Raw genomic sequence first — 10,000 nt, 5'->3', positions numbered from 1 at the left:
GCGGCTGCGGGAGCACGCGCGCGCGCGCGCGCAGGCGCCCACCGGCCAACGGCGACTGGCCAACGGCGGCCAAGCGGGAGCGCGCCTGAGGCGGGGCCGGCGGCGCCGGCGCGCCACCGACCCCGGCGGCCGGCCCTTCCCGCGCCGCCGCGGGCAAGGAGCCGGGACCCGCTGCGCAGCTTTCCTTTCGGGTTTCCCTTCTCTCGCGGCGTGGCAACCGCGCTTTCCCGTCTCCCGCGAGACGGGGACACGCGCCCGGCCTCCCTCCCACGCTCGCCAGCGCCCGCCAGGGACCGACCTGGCCCCCGAGGTCGGCCCCCCCGCCTGCGACCTCTCGCAGACGTAGTTTTTCTTTCGGTTCGCTCGCTCGCTCGCTCCGTCGAGCGTGCTGAGCGCGGCGGCGGTGGCGGGAGGGAGGGAGGGGCGGGGTGGGAGAGGGGACACGCGCCCCCGGCGTCTTCTCCCCCCGGCCACGGCGAGCACCGGACGTGCTAGAGGAGGCAGCGACCCGCCGAGGCGGGTGCGACCCGGCGACCGAGGCCCCTCTCCGGGGCGGCTCGCTCGGCAGCAGGCGGGAAGGCGGCACACGGAAGGAAGCCGGCGCGGCCAGAGGCCGCAGCGGAGGGGGACGCCCCCCTGCCGCCCACGGTGGTTCTTTTCGCTTCCCCCCACCTTCTCTCGGCTCAGGCCGCCCCACCGCCCGAGCGCTGCTCGCGGCCGGCACCCGCGGGCACACGGACCGAGGCCAGCACCGGCGCCTCGCGTGCTTTAGGACACCTGAGGGCTCGCGGGGCCACGCGGCCGTCACACAGCCCGGTTCGGTAACAAGTCCGTGGAACCTCCCCCCGCGTCGAGCAGAGAGCACCAAGGACGCGACCGACACGGCGAGGCACGCACCCCGCCGCCGACACGGTCGCGGCTCCTTCTCGCTCGGGGTGGGGGGGGGAGGAAGGCGGAGGACGACACCTCGCACGCCACGGGAAGCGAGCTGGAAAGGAGACCGCCCAGCCTGAACACCGGACACCGCCCGCGGCCCGCACGAGGACGGGGAGCGCAGACGAGACCGGCCCGCCGGGGGCCCTCTCCGACGCGACCCGAAAGGCCTCATCGATCGGTCGGGGGAAGACAGGAAAGGCGAGACAAGATGCCCGTAAAAGGCCTCCCACGGTAGGCCAGAACGCTGGTCCGGAGACAGCAGGGCAGCCCGAGCCCAATCCGTGGGGACCCTACTCGGGGCCGGGTGCTCAAAAGGACGACGAGAGCTCCCGCGAGCCACTCTTAATCCCCAGCCATCGTGGTTTTGCTTTCCCGCTCCGCGGGCTCCAGCTTTAACGCCGGCAAAAGAACGAGAAAAGGGCGAAAAGGAGAGCGAAGAGACAGAAGGGAAAAGAAGTGGGGGGGGGGGGGGGGGGGGGAAGGGAAGAGGTGCCGCCACCTCGTCACAACCACCGGGCCCATAGGCAATTGCAAGCAAGAGCCGGAACGCTGCTAAGGCATCTCTGCGCCGGGACGTACCGACGGGCTCGCCCGCCCGTGCCATCATCGGAGGAGCCCTCGCTCAAACTTCACCGACCGGGCGGGGAGAAAAATCGACCTGGGGATCGAGTCCCGCCACGGTCTTCTTCCAGGCGTTCGAGTGCCGGCCTCCGCCGCCGGGTTTTTTTTGCCCTCACCCCGCGGGAGGGACGAACGAGCCACCTCGGGAAGCGCCGCTCGCTAGCGCTGCTGCGGAGACGAGCCACTACTCGCTCCCATAAAACGGATAGAAACGACTCCTCCCGCGCCGCCACGCAACACCAGAATCTAGGCTCACCCAAGTGGCGAGCAACCGACGAGTAATATTACGAGGATGCAAATGAAGGCATAAAGAGAGGGCCACCCACTCCGCCGGCTCCGGAAGCGGCGCGCCTGACAAGTCCGTTGCAGCACCTCGGAAACGCCAGTGTCTGAAAAGAGGCGAAAATCACCCCAGCGGCGGCGCGAGTTACTCGCCAGATACTCGCGAGGTACTCTCGAGGTACGCCCGAGGTACTCTCGAGGTACGTGAGAGGTACGCGAGAAGTACGCGAGAGGTACGCGAGTACGCGAGAGGTACGCGCGAGGTACGCCCGAGGTACTCCCCAGGTACGCGAGAGGTACGGGCGAGGTACTCCCGAGGTACGCCCGAGGTACGCGCGAAGTAAGTAGGCGAGAGGTACGCCCGAGGTACGCCCGAGGTACGCCCGAGGTACTCCCGAGGTATGCGCGAGGTACGCCCGAGGTACGCCCCAGGTACACGCGAAGTAGGCGCGGGGTACTCCCGAGGTACGCCCGAGGTACTCCCGAGGTACCCGCGACGTACGCGCGAAGTAGGCGAGAGGTACGCGCGAGGTACTCCCGAGGTGCGCCCAAGGTACGCGCGAGGTATTCCCGAGGTACGCCCGAGGTACGCGCGAAGTAGGCGAGAGGTACTCGCGAGGTGCTCGCGAGGTGCTCCCGATGTACTCCCGAGGTGCGCGTGAGGTACTCGGCTCTCCCGTTACCGGCGGTGGCAGCACTGGGCGAGCCGCAGCCGCTGGGTCTGTCGAGGTACCGCCGCCCCCTGTCGCGCCCCGTCCCGTCCCCGGGCCCCGCTCCGCTCGGGGCCGGCCGGCGGACGCCGCCGCCGCCACACGCGGGTGCCCCGTGCAGAGCGGAGCAGCGGGGCCGCGGCCGCTCTCCCCCACTCCGCAGCCGCCCGGCAGCCGCCACCCCGAGCTCCTGATCTGAGTCACCTCGTTGATGTCCTTTACAGGACGTAATAGCTACTTCTTCAGGTAGCTGAACAGCTTCCAGTAATTGTAGAATTTCTGTAGCATGTTTAATCTGTTTCCTTTGTGTGTTCAAAAGTCCTCCTTTCTTCCAGGGATCAGCATGTGCATGTACCACACCAAATGCGTATTTAGGATCAGTCCAAATATTCTTCCTTTTCTCTTTAGCCAGTTCCAGGGCTCTCGTTAACGCTATTATTTCTGCCTTCTGGGCAGAGATATTCGCAGGTAAAGGTTTAGCTTCTATTACCTGTGAAGTGGTGGTAATGGCATATCCTGCCTTTCCTTTACCATTTCTCATGAAGCTACTACCATCAGTAAACCGAGAATCAGCATCTTCCAGAAGTTTTTCTTTTAAGTCAGGTTCTTTCCAGTGTGCCAAAATGCACCCAAAGGACTCTTTCTCAAGATCTCTTCACTCTGCTGATTTTCCATCCTCGGTCTCACACACGCAGACGCAGACAGACACACGAACGGGATCCCACAGACACATTGTTACATTAATTGCAACAATGTATTCTAGTTCAGAGTTCCATTTTTAGGCCATTTTCCCCTGATCTTAAAAGTATACAATGTTTCTACATTCTGCTGATTTTCCATCCTCGGTCTCAGGCACACAGACACAGACAGACACAGGAACGGGATCCCGCAGACAAACTGTTACATTAATTGCAACAAGGTATTCTAGTCCGGTCCTTCTTTCCAGTGCGCCAAAATGCACCCGAAGGACTCTTTGTCAAGATCTTTTCACTCTGCTGATTTTCCATCCTCGGTCTCACACACGCAGACGCAGACAGACGCAGGAACGGGATCCTACAGACAAACTGTTACATTAATTGCAACAATTTATTCTAGTTCAGAGCTCCATTTGTAGGCCATTTTCCCTGATCTTCCAAAGTATACAATGTTTCTTCACTCTGCTGATTTTCCATCCTCGGTCTCAGGCACACAGACACAGACAGACACAGGAACGGGATCCCGCAGACAAACTGTTACATTAATTGCAACAAGGTATTCTAGTCCGGTCCTTCTTTCCAGTGCGCCAAAATGCACCCGAAGGACTCTTTGTCAAGATCTTTTCACTCTGCTGATTTTCCATCCTCGGTCTCACACACGCAGACGCAGACAGACGCAGGAACGGGATCCTACAGACAAACTGTTACATTAATTGCAACAATTTATTCTAGTTCAGAGCTCCATTTTTAGGCCATTTTCCCTGATCTTCCAAAGTATACAATGTTTCTTCACTCTGCTGATTTTCCATCATCTGTCTCAGGCACACAGACACAGACAGACACAGGAACGGGATCCCGCAGACAAACTGCTACATTAATTGCAACAATGTATTCTAGTTCAGAGTTCCATTTTCCCTGATCTTCCAAAGTATACAATATTTCTCCACTCTGCTGATTTTCCATCCTCGGTCTCAGGCACACAGACGCAGACAGACGCAGGAACGGGATCCCACAGACAAACTGTTACATTAATTGCAACAATTTATTCTAGTTCAGAGCTCCATTTTTAGGCCATTTTCCCTGATCTTCCAAAGTATACAATGTTTCTCCACTCTGCTGATTTTCCATCATCGGTCTCAGGCACACAGACACAGACAGGCACAGGAACGGGATCCCGCAGACAAACTGTTACATTAATTGCAACAAGGTATTTTAGTCCGGTCCTTCTTTCCAGTGCGCCAAAATGCACCCGAAGGACTCTTTGTCAAGATCTTTTCACTCTGCTGATTTTCCATCATCGGTCTCAGGCACACAGACACAGGAACGGGATCCCACAGACAAACTGTTACATTAATTGCAACAATTTATTCTAGTTCAGAGCTCCATTTGTAGGCCATTTTCCCTGATCTCCCAAAGTATACAATGTTTCTTCACTCTGCTGATTTTCCATCATCGGTCTCAAGCACACAGACAGACAGACGCAGGAACGGGATCCCACAGACAAACTGTTACATTAATTGCAACAAGGTATTCTAGTCCGGTCCTTCTTTCCAGTGTGCCAAAATGCACCCGAAGGACTCTTTGTCAAGATCTCTTCACTCTGCTGATTTTCCATCCTCGGTCTCACACACGCAGACGCAGACAGACGCAGGAACGGGATCCCACAGACAAACTGTTACATTAATTGCAACAATTTATTCTAGTTCAGAGCTCCATTTTTAGGCCATTTTCCCTGATCTTCCAAAGTATACAATGTTTCTTCACTCTGCTGATTTTCCATCATCTGTCTCAGGCACACAGACACAGACAGACACAGGAACGGGATCCCGCAGACAAACTGTTACATTAATTGCAACAAGGTATTCCAGTCCGGTCCTTCTTTCCAGTGTGCCAAAATGCACCCGAAGGACTCTTTCTCAAGATCTCTTCACTCTGCTGATTTTCCATCCTCGGTCTCACACACGCAGACGCAGACAGACGCAGGAACGGGATCCCAGAGACAAACGGTTACATTAATTGCAACAATGTATTCTAATTCAGAGCTCCATTTTTAGGCCATTTCCCCTGATCTTCCAAAGTATACAATGTTTCTTCACTCTGCTGATTTTCCATCCTCGGTCTCAGGCACACAGACACAGACAGACGCAGGAACGGGATCCCGCAGACAAACTGTTACATTAATTGCAACAAGGTATTCCAGTCCGGTCCTTCTTTCCAGTGTGCCAAAATGCACCCGAAGGACTCTTTCTCAAGATCTCTTCGCTCTGCTGATTTTCCATCCTCGGTCTCACACACAGAGACACACGAACGGGATCCCACATTAAAATCCAAAACCTTTCCTACAAGACGCCCACTGCGTCTCCCAGGACGCAAACCACTCCGGGGACACACTTGCCAACAAAGTTTTCAAGCTGACAAGCAGGTATTCTTGATTGCGGCGCCGGGAGATACGGGCTCCTCGTAACGTGTGTCTCTCAATTGCCACACAAGCCGTCCTTTTCTAGCCACTGGGCATACATACCTATTCACGAGGCTACGTATGGGTGACATAATTTTCCAGGAGGTTCCCCGCCTGCGTGCAGAATTGTGGTGGTGGTGGTGGTCTCTGAGGATCGTTTACTTCTTCCAACGATCTTCATCACTTCTTTCAGCCTTTGAAGCACGCGCAGTAGATGCTCACATCAGTTTAATTGGCTCGTTAGCACCAGAGAGAGACATAATAATCCTCCTATCCTCCTACTTATCAGGTAGTTGAACTGTAGCCCACCCTGGACACCTGCGGTTCCCAGATACTCCTTATCCCCGTGTCCTGTTCTTCTAAACTTTTACTTACAACTATGTCAACTGCAACGATTTCTCTTGTGAGAATTCTGTTCTCTAAGCTGTAGTCTATTTTTTTTCTCTCTGCGTCATGCACCTCAGTGATTTTCCGTTGCTGCTGTTACAAAGCCATCAAACTTAACATGACCCGAAACTGATTCTAAAGGTTTCTGTATTCCATCGTGGGATTTTGCGCCCCCTTGTCTCAGGACCGGGCGGGCAGAGGCGGCGGCCCAGGTCCCGGCGCTCGCCAGACTTTTTTGTTCCGTGGGGGCTTGGGGATTTCGTTGTTTCTTTGGTTTCGCGTGTCCGTCTGCCGACACACAGCCCACCACCCCCTCCCGCCGCGAAAAACACGTCTCTGGCTGGCGGGGGACGGGACGGGACGGGACGGGACGGGACCGGGACGGGACGGACGGACACTGGCACTGCACCAGCTACTGAGAAAATAGGCTGCGACTGCTGAACCCAGGACGCGCTGAAATACAGCAGCCGAGGCACCCGGGGGGTTCTGCAGATGCCGGGGCGCCCACCACCTCCTCCCCCCACCCCGCTCCGAGGCGCCTCCCCCAGCCTCCTCCCTCCGCAACGGGCTGGGAAGAGATTGCAAAGACGTTCTTCTGGTTGTGGTTTTGGGGAAATGTGTCTGAAACTTCGGAGAAGAGATGAAGATAGCGTGGTTGAGGGTAGAAGGGAGGATTATGTTGCTCTTGGTGACCATCCAAACAGGGTACCCCACTAGTGATGTTCTCGTGTGTGAGGACGGAGGCACGGACCCAGACTTAGAGTGCAAGCTGGATCATCGTTTATTGAACAGATGACACGATATTTATATGCTTCCAAGCAATTAGCCAAGCACTTCTGTGTTTGCCTTGCGATTACATCAGGTGAAAGGTCTACCAGATTTTCCTATCGACATCCTTTCCGGTTCCGCCGTCCTTGTTCCTTGCCAGTTCCAACATCTTCCAAATACCAGTCAGGGACAGGTCACTCTTAATTACCTACTCTAGTTCCCGTGGTCACTCTAATTGCCAGTCTTTGATACATTCCAACACCCCCCCCCCCCCCCCCCACACACCCCCCCCCCCACACCCCCCCAGTTTCTCTTGTTTAGGTAAGGAGGAGGATGTGCTGCAGAGCAGGGCTTGCCTCTGCAGCACGGGAGTGAGAGGACAAGGCAGGTCCCTCGTTCCGGGGCTGGCTGCAGGGTGTGATCGTGGGTGTGCAGCCAGGGGTGCCCAGCGGTGTCCTGGCGAGCAGGGTCCCTGCAGTCCAGGGGCCGTGTGCCGGGGCAGGGACTCCTCCACCTGCCAGGGTCGGTCAGCGCTCAGCCTGCCTGGGAGCTCCCCAAGGTGCTCGAGGAAGCTGAGGGGGAAGCAAGAACCCCTGGCCGGCAAGGAAAAGCCGCCTTGCCTCTAGGACTACCGAGAGGGAGCAGAGTCGGGCAGAGAGCAGGAGCTCCCGGCAGGGACAGCTCCAAGAAACAGAGACACGGGCCACCCCGTCCCCACTACCGGGCCCTAGGCAAGCCCAAGCGAGAGACAGACGCCGGCCGCTAAGGCATCTCTGCGCCGGGACGTACCGAGACAGAAACGCAGTCGGTAACAGAAACTGTCCGCGCTCAAGTAAATGCTCAGATTACCGCAGGGGCGGTGGCCGGGAGGACCGAACATCGCGTTCCCCTTACAAGCTCCCGCGCTCGAGCGTGGGATACACTGTAACACACTAGCCGACGCACCTGCGGGTCTGCCGATGCCGCGCTGCACCGCGCCGCGCCGCGCCGCCCCGCCCCGCCCGCTCTTCGCGGAGCAACCCCCCCCCGCCCCCCGCCCCCGCCCCCCCGCCTCCTCCCCCCCCCCCCCGTGAGATCTATAGGAACGGATCGTGTCAGCGACTTAGGAGTCCTCGTCATCGTTGCGCTTTGGGTGGAATCCGAAATCCTTGAAATCGTCGCCTCGTGTGTAGAACGTAGAAGAAGGATTAGATTTTCCTGTCAGTACAACGATGAAAAAGAAGAAACAAAGGAATAATCCTTCTTAATCAAAACGCTTTGTTACTTTAAGGGGTACTTCGTTTAACTACTTGAATGTCTAAAACGTGTTGCTAATTAAAGGGGTACTTTGTTTAAGCGCTTGAATGCCTTAAGGGGGTTAGGTAATCGAGAGATCCATCCTGTCACAGGATGAGGTGAAACTTGTGTATTAACTGTATAAGAAATGGAATTTAGGGGGACTAAGATGGTGGTTAAGCTTGTGATAGACATCCCCCGTTACTGCATTACCAAGGAATTCAATAACTCTTTTAAGAAGTTTCTTCACCCGAAGACAAGACCCCAGCAACAGGAGGAGAACAATGAAAAGGACCCACGTCGATATTCGGGTGAAGGAGACGACAGGATTGGCTGAAACCCAAGACCGAGGAGTATAAGAGACTGTACCCCAGAAATGTCGGTGTGCGTCTTGGGAGGAGCGGAGACCCCCCGGCGTACCCAGCGCTGCTTGCTTATTGCCTCTCGGTATTAATCAATTGTAATTAAAAATTAATTAAATCAGATCATGGTCAAGGCGAAATTTTTATAACACCACCCCCCCCCCCAGCGGCGCATACATAACAGACGCAGAGAGAGAGAGAGAGAGAGCGAGCCCAGTGCACGCCCCTCCCCTCCTCCCTCCCGCTGCCCCTCCCCCTCCCCCTCCCTTCGCGCTGCCGTTCCGGACCCGCCGCGCCTTGGGTGCGGCCCCAGTCCCCAGACAGCGGCACCGCCCAGGAGCAGGTGGGCGGAGGGAGGGGCAGCGTTCGGCAGCCTGACGCTCTGCGACTGCGCCCTCGCCCCCCCTTCGCCCCCCCCCGACCCCCCTCCGGCTCGCCAAGCGGGTCCCCGTCAGCGAAGAAAACACGGGCTGCTCCCGCCGGGCGGGCAGTCTCGCGCTCAGTTCGCCGGGGGCCGGTAAGGAGGCAGGCAGGCAGGCAGGCAGGCAGGCAGGCAGGCGAGGGAGCGAGCAAGAAAGCAAACAAGCAAGCAAGCAGGAGACAGTGGTCGGTGAGCAGGCGGGGAGCCTAGCGCACGCAGAGGTGGGCTGGGTGTGTGTGTGTGGGGGGGGGGGGGGGTGTGCGCGCGTGTGCGCGTGTGTGTGTCGGGTGTGCGTGTTCGCGTGCGGTATTTTTTTTTTTTTTTTTTTCCGGAGTTCTCTCTGTGGTTCCCTTGGGTTTCTCGGTTTCTTTTTACTTTTCGGTTTTCCCTTCTCCGTTTTTTGACCCACGCCCCCTCCCTCCTTTTGATTTTTGTAACCAACCGCGGCAGGGTGCGCAGCAGCAGGAAGGGAGGCCCCGCCCCGTCGGGACTTTCCCGTCTGCCGGCTGGACACGGGAGCCGGCAGGGTCCCGCGCGCACTGTCGGGCAGAAATGAGCTGGGTTGGTTCCGCTGGTGGGAGCTCCCGCCGCCTCCTCTTTTAATGAAATGGAGGCGTACGGGAGACGGAGGGAGGGAGGGCCGGGGAGACCGAGAACATAACCCGAGAGAGAAAGGGAAGGAGAAAGCAAAAGGAAACGGGGTGCGCGCGTGGTTCTTTTCCACAGAAGCCTTCCCGAGGGGGCGGGGGGACGAGTGCCGGGCCGGAGGGCGATCGATCGATCGCTTTGCGCCTGCGCGCTCGCCCCCCCTCACACCCCTCGCCCCCCCGACCACCCTCCGGCTCGGCAAGCGGGTCCCCGTCAGCGAAGAAAAGACGGGCTGCTCGTCGGGGGCCGGTAGGCAGGCACGCAAGCGAGCGAGCAAGAGGGAGACAGTGGTCCGTGAGCAGGCGGGCAGCCTGGCGCACGCAGAGGCGGGCTGGGGGGTGTGGGTGGGGGGGAGTGTGTGGAGGGGTGTGTGTGTGGGGGGGTGTGTGTGTGTGTCGGGTGTGCGTGTTCGCGTGCGGTATTTTTTTTTTTTTTTT

This window comes from Pezoporus flaviventris, unplaced genomic scaffold (assembly GCF_033815535.1).
Source record: "Pezoporus flaviventris isolate CSIRO_AGI_PZ_B2104156 unplaced genomic scaffold, CSIRO_AGI_Pfla_v1 ptg000457l, whole genome shotgun sequence".
Lineage (NCBI taxonomy): Eukaryota > Metazoa > Chordata > Aves > Psittaciformes > Psittacidae > Pezoporus > Pezoporus flaviventris.
This window is presented reverse-complemented; position numbering follows the sequence as displayed.